This window comes from Bos indicus x Bos taurus, chromosome 26 (assembly GCF_003369695.1).
Source record: "Bos indicus x Bos taurus breed Angus x Brahman F1 hybrid chromosome 26, Bos_hybrid_MaternalHap_v2.0, whole genome shotgun sequence".
Taxonomy (NCBI): domain Eukaryota; kingdom Metazoa; phylum Chordata; class Mammalia; order Artiodactyla; family Bovidae; genus Bos; species Bos indicus x Bos taurus.
Genome location: NC_040101.1, coordinates 50,215,179 through 50,229,837, shown reverse-complemented (window position 1 = coordinate 50,229,837; position 14,659 = coordinate 50,215,179). Strand labels below are relative to the sequence as shown.

Below are 14,659 nucleotides of genomic sequence, written 5' to 3'. Positions count from 1 at the left end.
TCTATTCCCAGTTTTTTAAGGACTCTCCACACTGTTCTCCATAGTGGCTGTACCAGTTTGCATTCCCACTAACAGTGTATAAGAGGGTTCCCTTTTCTCTACACCCTCTCTAGCATTTATTGTTTGTAAACTTTTTAATGATGACCATTTTGACTGGTGTGAGATGATGTCTCATTGTGGTTTTGGTTTGCATTTCTCTAATATTGGGTTGGAAGAAGCACAAGCTGGAATCAAGATTGCTGGGAGAAATATCAATAACCTCATATATGCAGATGACACTACCCTTATGGCAGAAAGGAAATAAAAAGCCTCTTGATGAAAGTGAAAGAGGAGAGTGTAAAAGTTGGCTTAAAGCTCAACATTCAGAAAATGAAGATCATGGTATCTGGTCCCATCGCTTTATGGGAAATAGATGGAGAAACAGTGGAAACAGTGTCAGACTTTTTTTTTTAGGCTCCAAAATCACTGCAGATGGTGATTGCAGCCCTGAAATTAAAAGACGCTTACTCCTTGGAAGGAAAGTTATGACCAACCTAGATAGCATATTCAAAAGCAGAGACATTACTTTGCCAACAAAGGTCCATCTAGTCAAGGCTATGGTTTTTCCAGTAGTCATGTATGGATGTGAGAGTTGGACTGTGAAGAAAGCTGAGCACCGAAGAATTGATACTTTTGAACTGTGGTGTTGGAGAAGACTCTTGAGAGTCCCTTGGACTGCAAGGAGATCCAACCAGTCCATCCTAAAGGAGATCAGCCCTGGGTGTTCTTTGGAAGGAATGATGCTAAAGCTGAAACTCCAATACTTTGGCCACCTCATGCAAAGAGTTGACTCACTGGAAAAGACTCTGATGCTGGGAGGGATTGGGGGCAGGAGGAGAAGGGGACGACAGAGGATGAGATGGCTGGATGGCATCACGGACTCAATGGATGTGAGTCTGGGTGGACTCTGGGAGTTGGTGATGGACAGGGAGGCCTGACGTGCTGCGATTCATGGCATTGCAAAGAGTCAGACATGACTGAACAACTGAACTGAACTGAATATTGGGTGATGCTGAGTATCATTTCATGTGTTTATTATCCATGTATGTGTCTTTTTTGGAGAAATGTTTGTTTAGGTTTTTTGCCCACTTTTGATTGGGTTGTTCATTTTTCTGCTATTGAGCTGAATGAACTGCTTGTATATTTTGGAGATTAATTCTTTGTCAGTTGTTTTGTTTGTTATTTTCTCCTATTCTGAGGGCTGTCTTTTCACCTTGCTTATAGTGCAATGTTCCTTTGCTGTGCTTTTAAGTTTAATTAGATCCCATTTTTTATTTCCATTACTCTGTTAGGTGGGTCATAGAGATTCTTGCTGTGACTTATGTCAGAGTGTTCTGCCTATGTTTTCCTCTAGGAATTTATAGTCTGTGGTCTTCCATTTAAGTCTCTAATCCATTTCCAGTTTTTTAAGGAATCTCCACACTGTTCTCCATAGTGGCTGTACTAGTTTGCATTCCCACCAACAGTGTAAGAGGGTTCCCTTTTCTCCACACCCTCTCCAGCATTTATTATTTGTAGACTTTTGGATTGCAGCCATTCTGACTGGTGTGAAATGGTACCTCATAGTGGTTTTGATTTGCATTTCTCTGATAATGAGTGATGTTGAGCATCTTTTCATGTGTTTGTTACTGCTGGGCATACACACTGAGGAAACCAGAAGGGAAAGAGACACGTGTACCCCAGTGTTCATCGCAGCACTGTTTATAGTAGCCAGGACATGGAAGCAACCTAGTTGTCCATCAGCAGATGAATGGATAAGAAAGCTGTGGTACATATACACAATGGAGTATTACTCAGCCATTAAAAAGAATACATTTGAATCAGTTCTAATGAGGTGGATGAAACTGGAGCCTATTATACAGAGTGAAGTAAGCCAGAAGGAAAAACATAAATACAGTATACTAATATATATATATGGAATTTAGAAAGATGGTAACAATAACCCGGTGTACGAGACAGCAAAAGAGACACTGATGTATAGAACAGTCTTATGGACTCTGTGGGAGAGGGAGAGGGTGGGAAGATTTGGGCGAATGACATTGAAACATGTAAAATATCATGTAAGAAACGAGTTGCCAGTACAGGTTCGATGCACGATATTGGATACTTGGGGCTAGTGCACTGGGACGACCCAGAGCGATGGTATGGGGAGGGAGGAGGGAGAAGGGTTCAGGATGGGGAACACATGTATACCTGTGGCGGATTCATTTTGATATTTGGCAAAACTAATACAATTATGTAAAGTTTAAAAATAAAATTAAAAAAAAATAAGTCTCTAATCCATTTTGAATTTATTTTTGTGTATGGTGTTAGAAAGTGTTCTGCTGCTGCTTCTGCTGCTAAGTCTCTTCAGTTGTGTCTGACTCTGTGCGACCCAATGGATGGCAGCCCACCAGGCTCCCCTGTCGCTGAGATTCTCCAGGCAAGAACACTGGAGTGGGTTGCCATTTCCTTCTCCAATGCATGAAAGTGAAAAGTGAAAGTGAAGTCGCTCAGTCGTGTCCGACTCCTAGCCACCCCATGAACTGCAGCCTACCAGGCTCCTCCATCCATGGGATTTTCCAGGCAAGAGTACTGGAGTGGGGTGCCATTGCCTTCTCTGAGAAAGTGTTCTAGGTTCATTATTTTGCATGTAGTTGACCAGTTTTCCCAGCACCACTTATTGAAGAGACTATCTTTTCTCCCTTGTATATCTTGGCCTCCTTTGTCAAAGATAAGGTGTCCAGAGGTATGTGGATTTATCTCTGGGCTTTCTATTTTGTTTCATTGATCTATATTTCTGTCATTGTGCCAGTACTATACTGTCTTGATGACTGTAGTTTGTAGCATAGTCTGAAGTCAGGAACATTGATTCCTCCAATTCCATTCTTCTTTCTTAAGATTGCTTTGGCTATTCAGGGTCTTTTGTGTTTCCATACAAATTGTGAAATTATTTGCTCTAGTTCTTTGAAAAATACTGTTGGTAGTTTAATAGAGATTGCATTGAATCTATAGGTTGCTTTGGTAGTAAACTCATTTTCACTATATTGATTGTACCAATCAAAGAACATGGTATATTTCTCCATCTATCTGTGTCATCTTTGATTTCTTTCATCAGAGTTTTATAGTTTTCTGTATACAAGTGTTTTGTTTCTTTAGGTAAATTTATTCCTAAGTATTTTATTCTTTTTGTTGCAATGGTGATTGTGATTATTTCCTTAATTTTCTGATTTTTCATTGTTAGCATATAGGAATGCAAGGGATTTCTGTGTATTAATTTTATATTCTGCAACTTTACTATATTCAGTAATTTTCTGGTGGCATCTTTAGGGTTTTCTTTCTTTTGGGCGGGGGGGAGCTCTTATGCTTTTAATGAATGGAGAGGTACAAAATGCATCAATGCAAAAGAATGGTTTACATACTCATTAGCATAGTGATTAATGTTAATTTAGGGATACACAATGTGTTAAACCTCAATTACAAAGTTTCCTGCAACCTAAGATAATGAGAGAGCTCCTTAAGTTTTTACCCACCACCTTAAAGTTCTAAATGGTGTCTGGAAGAACTAAAAAAATAATAGGCTCCTTTCAGCTGTGGTTAAGAACTCTAGTGAAGCTGTATGTCAATGACACTGAGACTGTGAAGTTTCCTCAAAAGGGCTTTCTAGATTACCACATCACAAACTTTAAAGATATTTCCAATAACATAGGCAAGTTGAGTGGCTTAATAGTTTAAAAGTGGAAAGCAGCCAAGACATCTCAGAGAATTTTAAAACATGGTATAAATACCATCTCTCTCCTACAGAGAAACTTTTTCAAGCATGGACATAACTTTGGATACTAAGGAAACATTGATAGTTTTCATAAAGTTTCAATAAACACCCTAAGGCACAAGTGTTCAAAACTTCCTATTCACTAAAATGTCACTGCATTATCCTTTTAGAGGTATAGGTATGCTATGCTTGCAATGAGTGGACATTTAATTTATGCCTAGTTAAAAGCACCAAGAGTCAAGTTCAGCTTCCATTTACACAGGATGCACCAGTAACATTTAGGATAGTGAATAGTTCAAGTACTACATTTCCAACATAGTTTGTTTTTTGATTAGTAGGCACTGGGGCTCTTCTGCCTGTAGTTCTTCAGAATATTTTGAAAGAGGATAGAACTACCCTGAATATAGTCTTCAAGCAATATGGAGCCCTTCTGAAAGAGCTGTATTCTTTCATAATAACATTTAGAGAAAGGAGTAAAGACAGATCTTGCAAAAGCTGAGTTTCTTTCAAAAGAAGAAAAATGATGTAGAATCTGGAACCTAAGCTAAAATGTTTTGTGATAAATGTCAAAAATTACCAAGACTTTCAAAACATGTTTTGGTAAGGAAAAACTACTATATTGCCAAGGTTAATTGTGTAAAATACAATAGTATCTTAATTAAACAGAAGAATTCACCGTTAATGGAAGAAAACCCATGATAAGGGAAGCATCCAAAGACTGGCAACCAAAAGGCTGGGTAATTTTACTAGCTTTAGAATACATCAACACACTTTGATTATCAAACTATTTCATTTTTAAAACTGCAGCGTTTTAATGTACTTCTAATAACAATGCAATCTAAGGAGCCATGGAGGCTTATGAAAAAGACCTACCCACTAAGATGCATTTCTAGTGTAGGGGTGAATTAATACTTCTGTAAGAAGGAACTGAATCACCTCAGCATCAACAAATAGCCATTTTCTTTTACACAGTAACTCATAATTTGATGACTAATTTCTGTTTGAAATTGGGCAGGAAAGGAACTACATCAGACCCAGAAACAATGATTTCACAAGCCACAGTCACTCAGCTAATGGATTTGTGATAATCTGCAGAAAATTTGCTTGGCTAGTACTTGATTCCTTCACATCTGTAGAGGGGTTTGATACAATTACTTTTAAAAAATCAACCTTAAGCTGCATACAGGCAAAGAGATCACAAACTGCTGGGAGGCCATAATGGTCTAGGGGAAAGTTGTGTTCGTCCTGTAGGGGCAAATTAAGCAATACTTCCTTGGCCTTCTTTCAAAGTAGCCACTTGTCTTCTCCTGAGGATAATGGGCTAAAATTTCCTGTCATCTTTCCTGGCAAGACCCATTCAGCTGTGTTAAAGAGACACCAGGAGGTGGCCAAGGGGTGTAAGCTTTTGTTTGTTAGCCCTATCCTCTGTAAGAGGCACTTCCTTGGAACATCCTTCTTGTGTGAGGGGGTCATGAGCCACTTTGACAAGGGACTGTTCCTTATAACTTGGAAGAAATCAGCAATTCTAGAAGAACGCATTGCCTTTGGTGCCTTAGCTTGTTCTGCTGCCTCTCTTCTGGATGGAGAGAGCTACATGTTCAGGGAATCTTTATGTTTCTCAGGTTCAGGTTTTGGTTCCACAGGCATACCATTTTTATCCTTTCCTTCTTTCTTCCGAAGCCATTTACACAGAGCTTCCTTCTCACAATTTTCATCACACATGCACTTTGCAAAACTTATACAAATGTCTTTGGCTTTGCAGACCTCCTCCACTTATATGGGTCTTGATGGTTCTGGACAAGCCAATCTTTAGTAGTCATGGAGTAGACAAGGGTTTCTTGGCCTCCAAATGGTCATTCATGCATTTCAGATTGCCCAGGTTCTCAGTCTCCACACTTCTGGGCTGGTTACCCTGACAGTTGGTACAGGAATCAGACTTAACAAGCCAGTCATTCACATTGTAGGACTCCCAGAACACCTGGAACAAGAGCTTAAACTTCTCACTGGAGGTTTCACAGCTGCCATTGCCAGGCTTCTCAGGCTTATGGGATTCCTGGGGAGTTACCAGCCAACCAGAAAGATCCATCTCAGCTTGATCAAGAGGCTCTAGATTGCTAACTTTTTCAATTTCAATGGAGTAAGAACTGGTAGTGGTATAGCTATTAAGACTTTTTGATAACTTGCATTTTTAGAAACTAGTTGTTGCTGACTCTTGTGGAGCCAGTTTTCCAAACCTTTTAAGGTTGCCCCAGACATTATTCAAGAAACTGCAGGTTCTAGAAGATGTCTGACTGTTCTCCAAGGTCTGCTTTTGGTTGAGCCAGTCCTGGAGATTGATGCTGGGTAGGTAAGGAGCCTGGTGACCAAGGCAGGTTTGCTTCCAAGGAGCCATTCACTGAGAGGGACAGCTGTGGTGCTGGATGCTGACTTCTGCTCTGGCAATGGGATGTAGCCTCTCTTCTCTAAGAAGGACCCAATATTTGATGAACTAGCATGAGCCATCAGGTGCTCAGGAATTTGAATTGTCTTCAGTTCAGTTCAGTTCAGTCACTCAGTCGTGTCCGACTCTTTGCGACCCCATGAATCGCAGCACACCAGGCCTCCCTGTCCATCACCAACTCCAGGAGTTCACCCAGACTCACGTCCATCAAGTCAGTGTTGCCATCCAGCCATCTCATCCTCTGTCGTCCCCTTCTCCTCCTGCCCCCAATCCCTCCCAGCATCAGAGTCTTTTCCAATGAATCAACTCTTTGCATGAGGTGGCCAAAGTATTGGAGTTTCAGCTTTAGCATCATTGCTTCCAAAGAAATACCAGGGCTGATCTCCTTCAGAATGGACTGGCTGGATCTCCTTGCAGTCCAAGGGACTCTCAAGAGTCTTCTCCAACACCACAGTTCAAAATCATCAATTCTTCGGCGCTCAGCCTTCTTTACAGTCCAACTCTCACATCCATACATGACCACAGGAAAAACCATAGCCTTGACTAGACGAATCTTTGTTGGCAAAGTAATGTCTCTGCTTTTGAATATGCTATCTAGGTTGGTCATAACTTTCCTTCCAAGGAGTAAGCGTCTTTTAATTTCATGGCTTCAGTCACCATCTGCAGTGATTTTGGAGCCCAGAAAAATAAAGGCTGACACTGTTCCCACTGTTTCCCCATCTATTTCCCATGAAGTGATGGGACCAGATGCCATGATCTTCGTTTTCTGAATGTTGAGCTTTAAGCCAACTTTTTCACTCTCCACTTTCACTTTCATAAAGAGGTTTTTTAGTTCCTCTTCACTTTCTGCCGTAAGGGTAGTGTCATCTGCGTATCTGAGGTTATTGATATTTCTCCCAGCAATCTTGATTCCAGCTTGTGCTTCTTCCAGTCCAACGTTTCTCATGATGTACTCTGCATAGAAGTTAAATAAGCAGGGTGACAATATACAGCCTTGATGTACTCCTTTTCCTATTTGGAACCAGTCTGTTGTTCTATGTCCAGTTCTAACTGTTGCTTCCTGACCTGCATACAAATTTCTAAAGAGACAGGTCAGGTGGTCTGGTATTCCCATCTCTTTCAGAATGGAGCAACCCTATGCCCGAGGCCAGGGGTGGTGGCCGGGAGGACCAACCCCACATCCAAGGAGCCATGGCTGCACGGGCACAGGAGGGCCTAGAGGAGCTATCCCACGTTGAAGGTTAGGAAGCGCGGCAGTGAGGAGATACCCCTCATCCAAGGTAAGGAGCAGAGGCTGTGCTTTGCTGGAGCAGCCGTGAAGAGATACCCCACACCCAAGGTAAGAGAAACCCAAGTAAGAGGGTAGGTGTTGCAAGAGGGCATTAGAGGGCAGACACACTGAAACCATACTCACAGAAAACTTTATTGAATGGTCTTAAGAGACCCAAATGTGGCGATTGCCTGGTGCAGGGCAGATATGTCAGCTTCAGAGTCGGGCAGTTGCATCTTCAGGTTTGAGGGTCAGACTGCCCAGTCTGTCCAGGCACGTTGAGACTTGATTGGCTACACTCCAGTTGATGAATAAGACAACTGAACTGGCCCAGTAACCAGTAGAGCTGTTGGGCCTGCTGCTGGAGTGTTTTCTCTTTAAGCTGATAGATAAGATTTACTTGCTCATACTACCACACCTCACAGCTTCAAAGGCATTCCAGGTGGTGACTTATGCAGCAGTGAATCTGGGCTTTGACCTCTCACAAATTATCTTTAATTTGTTTCTCAGCTGGGAGAACTCCACCAATTGCAAGCTCCAAGTCCCTCTGTGCATCACAAGACCTCGAAAGGGAATCTCTATTAGTGGAACAGCCATTCTGGTCCTGTGAGGTACTCATTCTGCAACTTGTTCCTCCTTTCAAGCTAGGCCCCTGTGCGTGAGCTGCCCAGCAAGCAGGGTGCTGCTTTATCAATGCCCGGTGAGAAAAGTCCCTGGGCTTGCAGAAAGCACCCCACCCCACGAGTGTGTCTGGCAGTGCCCTAGGGTTTTCTATGCTGCCTCTTGAGAAATTTCTATGCAGATCAGGAAGCAGCAGTTAGAAGTGGACATGGAACAACAGACTGGTTCCATATAGGAAAAGGAGTACGTCAAGGCTGTATATTGTCACCCTGCTTATTTAACTTATATGCAGAGTACATCATAAGAAATGCTGGGCTGGAAGAAGCACAAGCTGGAATCAAGATTGCTGGGAGAAATATCAATAACCTCAGATATGCAGATGACACCACCCTTACAGCAGAAAGTGAAGAGGAACTAAAAAGCCTTTTGATGAAAGTGAAAGTGGAGAGTGAAAAAGTTGGCTTAAAGCTCAACATTCAGAAAACGAAGATCATGGCATCCGGTCCCATCACTTCATGGGAAATAGATGGGGAAACAGTGGAAACAGTGTCAGACTTTATTTTTCTGGGCTCCAAAATCACTGCAGATGGTGACCGAAGCCATGAAATTAAAAGACGCTTACTCCTTGGAAGGAAAGTTATGACCAACCTAGATAGCATATTCAAAAGCAGAGACATTACTTTGCCAACAAAGATTCGTCTAGTCAAGGCTATGGTTTTTCCTGTGGTCATGTATGGATGTGAGAGTTGGACTGTGAAGAAGGCTGAGCGCTGAAGAATTGATGCTTTTGAACTGTGATGTTGGAGAAGACTCTTGAGAGTCCCTTGGACTGCAAGGAGATCCAACCAGTCCATTCTGAAGGAGATCAGCCCTGGTATTTCTTTGCAAGGAATGATACTAAAGCTGAAACTCCAATACTTTGGCCAGCTCATGCGAAGAGTTGATTCATTGGAAAAGACTCTGATGCTGGGAGGGATTGGGGGCAGGAGGAGAAGGGGACGACAGAGGATGAGATGGCTGGATGGCATCACTGACTCGATGGATGTGAGTCTCAGTGAACTCCGGGAGTTGGTGTTGGACAGGGAGGCCTGACGTGCTGTGACTCATGGGGTCGCAAAGAGTCGGACACGACTGAGCGACTGATCTGATCTGATATAATCTGCACACAGTGAGAGTTTTGTATTTTTCTTCTCCAATCTGAATTCCTTTTAATTCTTCTCTTATTGCTATGGCTAGCACTTCCAAACTATGTTGAATAGTAGTGGTGAGAGTGGGCACCCTTGTCTTGTCCCTGGTTTTGGAGGAAATACTTTCAATATTTTGCCATTGAGGATAATGTTTGCTGTGGATTTGTAATATATCAGTTCAGCTCAGTCTCTCAGTCATGTCTGATTCTTTGCGACCCCATAGACTGCAGCATGCCAGGCCTCCTTGTCCATCACCATCTCCCGGAGTTTGCCAAACTCATGTCCATTGAGTCGGTGATGCCATCCTCTGTCATTCCTTTCTCCTCCACCTTCAATCTTTCCTAGCATCAGGGTCTTTTCCAATGAGTCATTTCTTCACATCAGGTGGCCAAAGTATTAGAGTTTCAGCTTCAACATCAGTCCTTGAAGTGATATTGAGGGCTGATTTCCTTTAGGATGGAATGGTTGGATCTGCTTGCAGTCCAAGGGACTCTCAAGAGTCTTCTCAAACACCACAGTTCAAAAGCATCAATTCTTTGGTGCTCAGCTTTCTTTATAGTCCAACTCTCACATCTATGACTACTGGAAAAACCATAGCCTTGACTACATGGACCTTTGTTGGCAAAGTAATGTCTCTGCTTTTTAACATGATGTCTAGGTTGGTCATAACTTTCCTTCCAAGGAGTAAGCGTCTTTTAATTTCATGGCTGCAAATCACCATCTGCAGTGATTTTGGAGCCCCCAAAAATAAAGTCTGTCACTATTTCCACTGTTTCGCCATCTTTTTCCCATGAAGTGATGGGACCAGATGCCATGATCTTAGTTTTCTGAATGTTGAGCTTTAAGTCAACTTTTTCACTCTCCTCTTTCACTTCATCAAGTGAAAGGCTCTTTAGTTCTTTGTTTCTGCCATAAGGGTGGTGTCATCTGCTTATCTGAGCTTATTGATATTCCTCCTGGCAGTCTTGATTCCAGCTTGTGCTTCATCCAGCCCAGGTTTTGCATGATGTACTCTGCATATAGGTTAAATAAGCAAGGTGACAATATACAGCCTTGATGTACTCCTTTCCCTATTTGGAACCAGTCTGTTGTTCTATGTCCAGTTCTAACTGTTGTTTCCTGACCTGCATACAGATTTCTCAGGAGGCAGGTCAGGTGGTCTGGTACTCCCATCTCTTTCAGAATTTTCCACAGTTTTTTGTGATCCACACTGTCAAAGCCTTTCTCATAGTCAATAAAGCAGAAATAGGTGTTTTTCTGGAACTCTCTTGCTTTTTCAATGATCCAGCAGATGTTAACAATTTGATCTGTGGTTTCTCTGTCTTTTCTAAAAGCAGCTTGAACATCTGGAAGTTCACGGTTCACATATTATTGAAGTCTGGCTTGGAGAATTTTGAGCATTACTTTAATGTGTGAGTTGAATGCAGTTGTGCAGTAGTTTGAGCATTCTCTGGCATTGCTTTTCTTTGGGATTGGAATGAAAACTGACCTTTTCTAGTCCTGTGGCCACTGCTGAGTTTTCCAAATTTGCTGACATATTGAATGCATCACTGTAACAGCATCATTTTTTAGGATTTGAAATAGCTGAACTGGAATTCCATCACCTCCACCACTAGCTTTGTTCATAGTAATGTTCCCTAAGGCCCACTTGACTTCACATTCCAGCATGTCTGGTTCTAGTTTAGTGTGAGTGATTGCGCCGTAGTGATTATCTGGGTTGTGAAGATTTCTTTGTACAGTTCTTCTGTGTATTCTTGTCACCTCTTCTTAATATCTTCTGCTTCTGTTAGGTCCATACCATTTCTGTCCTTTATTGAGCCCATCTTTGCATGAAATGTTCCCCTGGTGTCTTTAATTTTCTTGAAGAGATCTCTAGTCTTTCCCATTCTATTGTTTTCCTCTATTTCTTTGCACTGATTCCCCAGGAAGGCTTTCTTATCTCTCCTTGCTATTCTTTGGAACTCTGCATTCAAATGGGTATATCTTTCCTTTTCTCCTTTGCTTTTCACTTCTCTTCTTTTCACAGCTATTTGTAAAGACTCATCAGACAGTCATTTTACTTTTTTTGCATTTCTTTTTCTTGGGGATGGTTTTGATCCCTGTCTCCTGTACAATGTTATGAACCTCCATCTCCATATTTCATCAGGCACTCTGTCTATCAGATCTAGTCCCTTAAATCTGTTTCTCACTTCCACTGTATAATCATAAGGGACTTGATTTTGGTCATACCTGAATGGTCTAGTGGTTTTCCCTACTTTCTTCAAGTCTGAATTTGACAATAAGGAACTCATGATCTGAGTCACATTCAGCTCCTGGTCTTGTTTTTGCTGACTGTATAGAGCATCTCCATCTCTGGCTGCAAAGAATATAATCAATCTGATTTTGGTGTTGACCGTTTGGTGATGTCCATGTGTAGAGTATTCTCTTGTGTTGTTGGAAGAGGGTGTTTGCCATGACCAGTGCGTTCCCTTGGCACAACTCTATATGCCTTTGTCCTGGTTAATTCTTTACTCCAAGGTCAAATTTGCCTGTTACTCCAGGTGTTTCTTGACTTCCTACTTTTGAATTCCAGTCCCTTATAATGAAAAGGACATCTTTTTTGGGTGTTAGTTCTTAAAGGTCTTGGAGGTCTTCATAGAACTGTTCAACTTCAGCTTCTTCAGCATTGCTGGTCAGGGTATAGACTTGGATTACTGTAATATTGAATGGTTTGCCTTGGAAATGAACAGAGATCATTCTGTTGTTTTTGAGATTACATCCAAGTACTGCACTTTGAACTCTCTTGTTGACTATGATGGCTACTCCATTTCTTCTAAGTGATTCTTGCCCAAAGTAGTAGATATAATGGTCATCTGAGTTAAATTCATCCATTCCAGTCTATTTTAGTTCACTGATTCCTAGAATGTTGATGTTCACTCTTGCCATCTCCTGTTTGACCACTTCCAATTTGCCTTTATTCTTGGACCTAATATTCCAGGTTCCTATGTAATATTGCTCTTTAAAGCATTGGACCTTTCTTCCCTTACCAGTCACATCCACAGCTTCGTGGTTTTTTTTTTTTGCTTTGGCTCTGTCTTTTCATTCTTTCTGGAGTTATTTCTCCACTGATCTCCAGTAGCATATTGGGCACCTACTGACCTGGGGAGTTCATCTTTCAGTGTACTGTCTTTTTGCCTTTTCATACTGTTCATGGGGATCTCAAGGCAAGAATTCTAAAATGGTTTGTCATTCCCTTCTCCAGTGGACCACATTTTGTCAGAACTCCCCATCTTGACCTGTCTCTCTTGGGTGGCCCTACATGGCATGGCTCATAGTTTCACTGAGTTAGACAAGGCAGTGGCCCATGTGATTATATTGGTTAGTTTTCTGTAACTGTGCTTTTCAGTCTCTCTGCCCTCTGATGGAGAAGGATAAGGGGCTTTTGGAAGCTTCCTGATGGGAGAGACTGAGAGGAGGAAACTGGGTCTTTTTCTGATGGACAGGGCCATGCTCAGTAAATCTTTAGTCCAGTTTTCTGTTGATGGGTGGGACTGTGTTCCCTCCCTGCTATTTACCTGGGGCCAAACTATGGTGGAGGTAATGTAGATAATGGTGACCTCTTTCAAAAAATCCCATGCATATATTGCTACACTCAGTGCCTCGATCCCTGCAGCAGGCCACCACCAACCCACACCTCTGCTGGAGACTCCTGGACACTCACAGGCAAGTCCAGATCAGTCTCTTGTGGGATCACTGCTCCTTTCTCCTGGGTCCTTGTGCACAAGGTTCTGTTTGTGCCCTCCAAGAGCCTATTTCCCAATCCTGTGTATGTTCTGGAAGCTCTATGGGGGGGTTTATTGTCATTTATGGCTTTTAATATGCTGAGGTATATTCCCTCTATGCCTACTTTCTGGAGTGTTTTTACCATAAATAGATGTTGAATTTTGTTAAAGGCTTTTTCTGCAACTATTGAAATAATCATATGGTTTTTATCATTTTTTAAAAACTAGTGGTTTTCAATTTGTTGAAATGGTGTATCACATTGATTTATTTACAAATATTGAAGAATCCTTCAGTTCAGTTGCTCAGTTGGGTCTGACTCTTTGCAGCCCCATGGACTGCAGCATGCCAGTCTTCCCTGTCCATCACCAACTCCCAGAGCTTGTTCAAATTCATGTCCATTGAGTCGGTGATGCCATCCAACCATCTCATTCTCTGTAGTCCCCTTCTCACGCCTTCAATTTTTCCCAGCATCAGGGTCTTTTCTAAAAAATCCGTTCTTTGCATCAGGTGGCCAAACTATTGAAGCTTCAGCTTCAATATCAGTCCTTCCAATCAGTATTCAGGACTGATTTCCTTTAGGCTTGACTGGTTTGATCCCCTTGTAGTCCAAGTGACTCTCAAGAGACTTCTCCAATACCACAATTCAAAAGCATCATTTCTTTGACAATCAGCTTCCTTTATGGTCTAGCTCTCATATCTGTACATGATTATTGGAAAAACCATAGCCTTGACTAGATGGACCTTTGTTGGCAAAGTAGTGTCTCTGCTTTTTAATATGCTCTCTAGGTTTGTCATAGCTTTTCTACCAAGGAGCAGGTCTCTTTTAATTTTATGGATGTCGTCACCATCTGCCATGATTTTGGAGCCAAGAAAATAGTCTGTCACTATTTCCATTTTCCCCCCATCTATTTGCCATGAAATGATGGGATCAGATGCCATGATCTTAGTTTTCTGAATATCGAGCTTTAAGCCATCTTTTTCACTCTCCTCTTTCACTTTCATCAAGAGGCTCTTTAGTTCTTCTTCGTTTCTGCCATAAGGGTGGTGTCATCTGCATATCTGAGGTTATTCATATTTCCCCTTGAAATCTTGATTTCAGCTTGTGCTTCATCCATCCTGGCATTTTGCATAATGTAATCTGCATGTAAGTTAGATAAGCAGGGTGATAATGTACAGCCTTGCATCCCTGGAATAAAGCCCACTTGGTCATGATGTATGATCTTTTTAATATGTTGCTGGATTCTGTTTGCTAGAATTTTGTTGAGGATTTTTGCATCTATGTTTATCTGTGATATTGGCCTATAGTTTTCTTTTTTTGTGGCATCTTTGTCAGGTTTTGGTATAAGGGTGATGGAGGCCTCGTAGAAGGAGTTTGGGAGTTTTGTTCCCTCTTGAATTTTCTGGAAGAGTTTGAATATGATAAGTGTTAGCACTTCTCTAATTTTTTGGTGGAATTCACCTATGAAGCCATCTGGGTTTGGGCTTTTGTTTGTTGGAATATTTTTTGTTACATTTTTAATTTCTGTGCTTGTGATTGGTCTGTTCAAATTTTCAATTTCTCCTAGTTTTGAAAAAAAAAAAAAAAAACT

General features: G+C 41.5%; 1 pseudogene; it reads right to left on the bottom strand.

Moving 5' to 3' along the window:
- Positions 1-4,836: 4,836 nt before the first annotated feature.
- Positions 4,837-8,132, bottom strand: LOC113884576 (annotated as a pseudogene).
- Between the last annotated feature and the right edge of the window lie 6,527 nt (positions 8,133-14,659).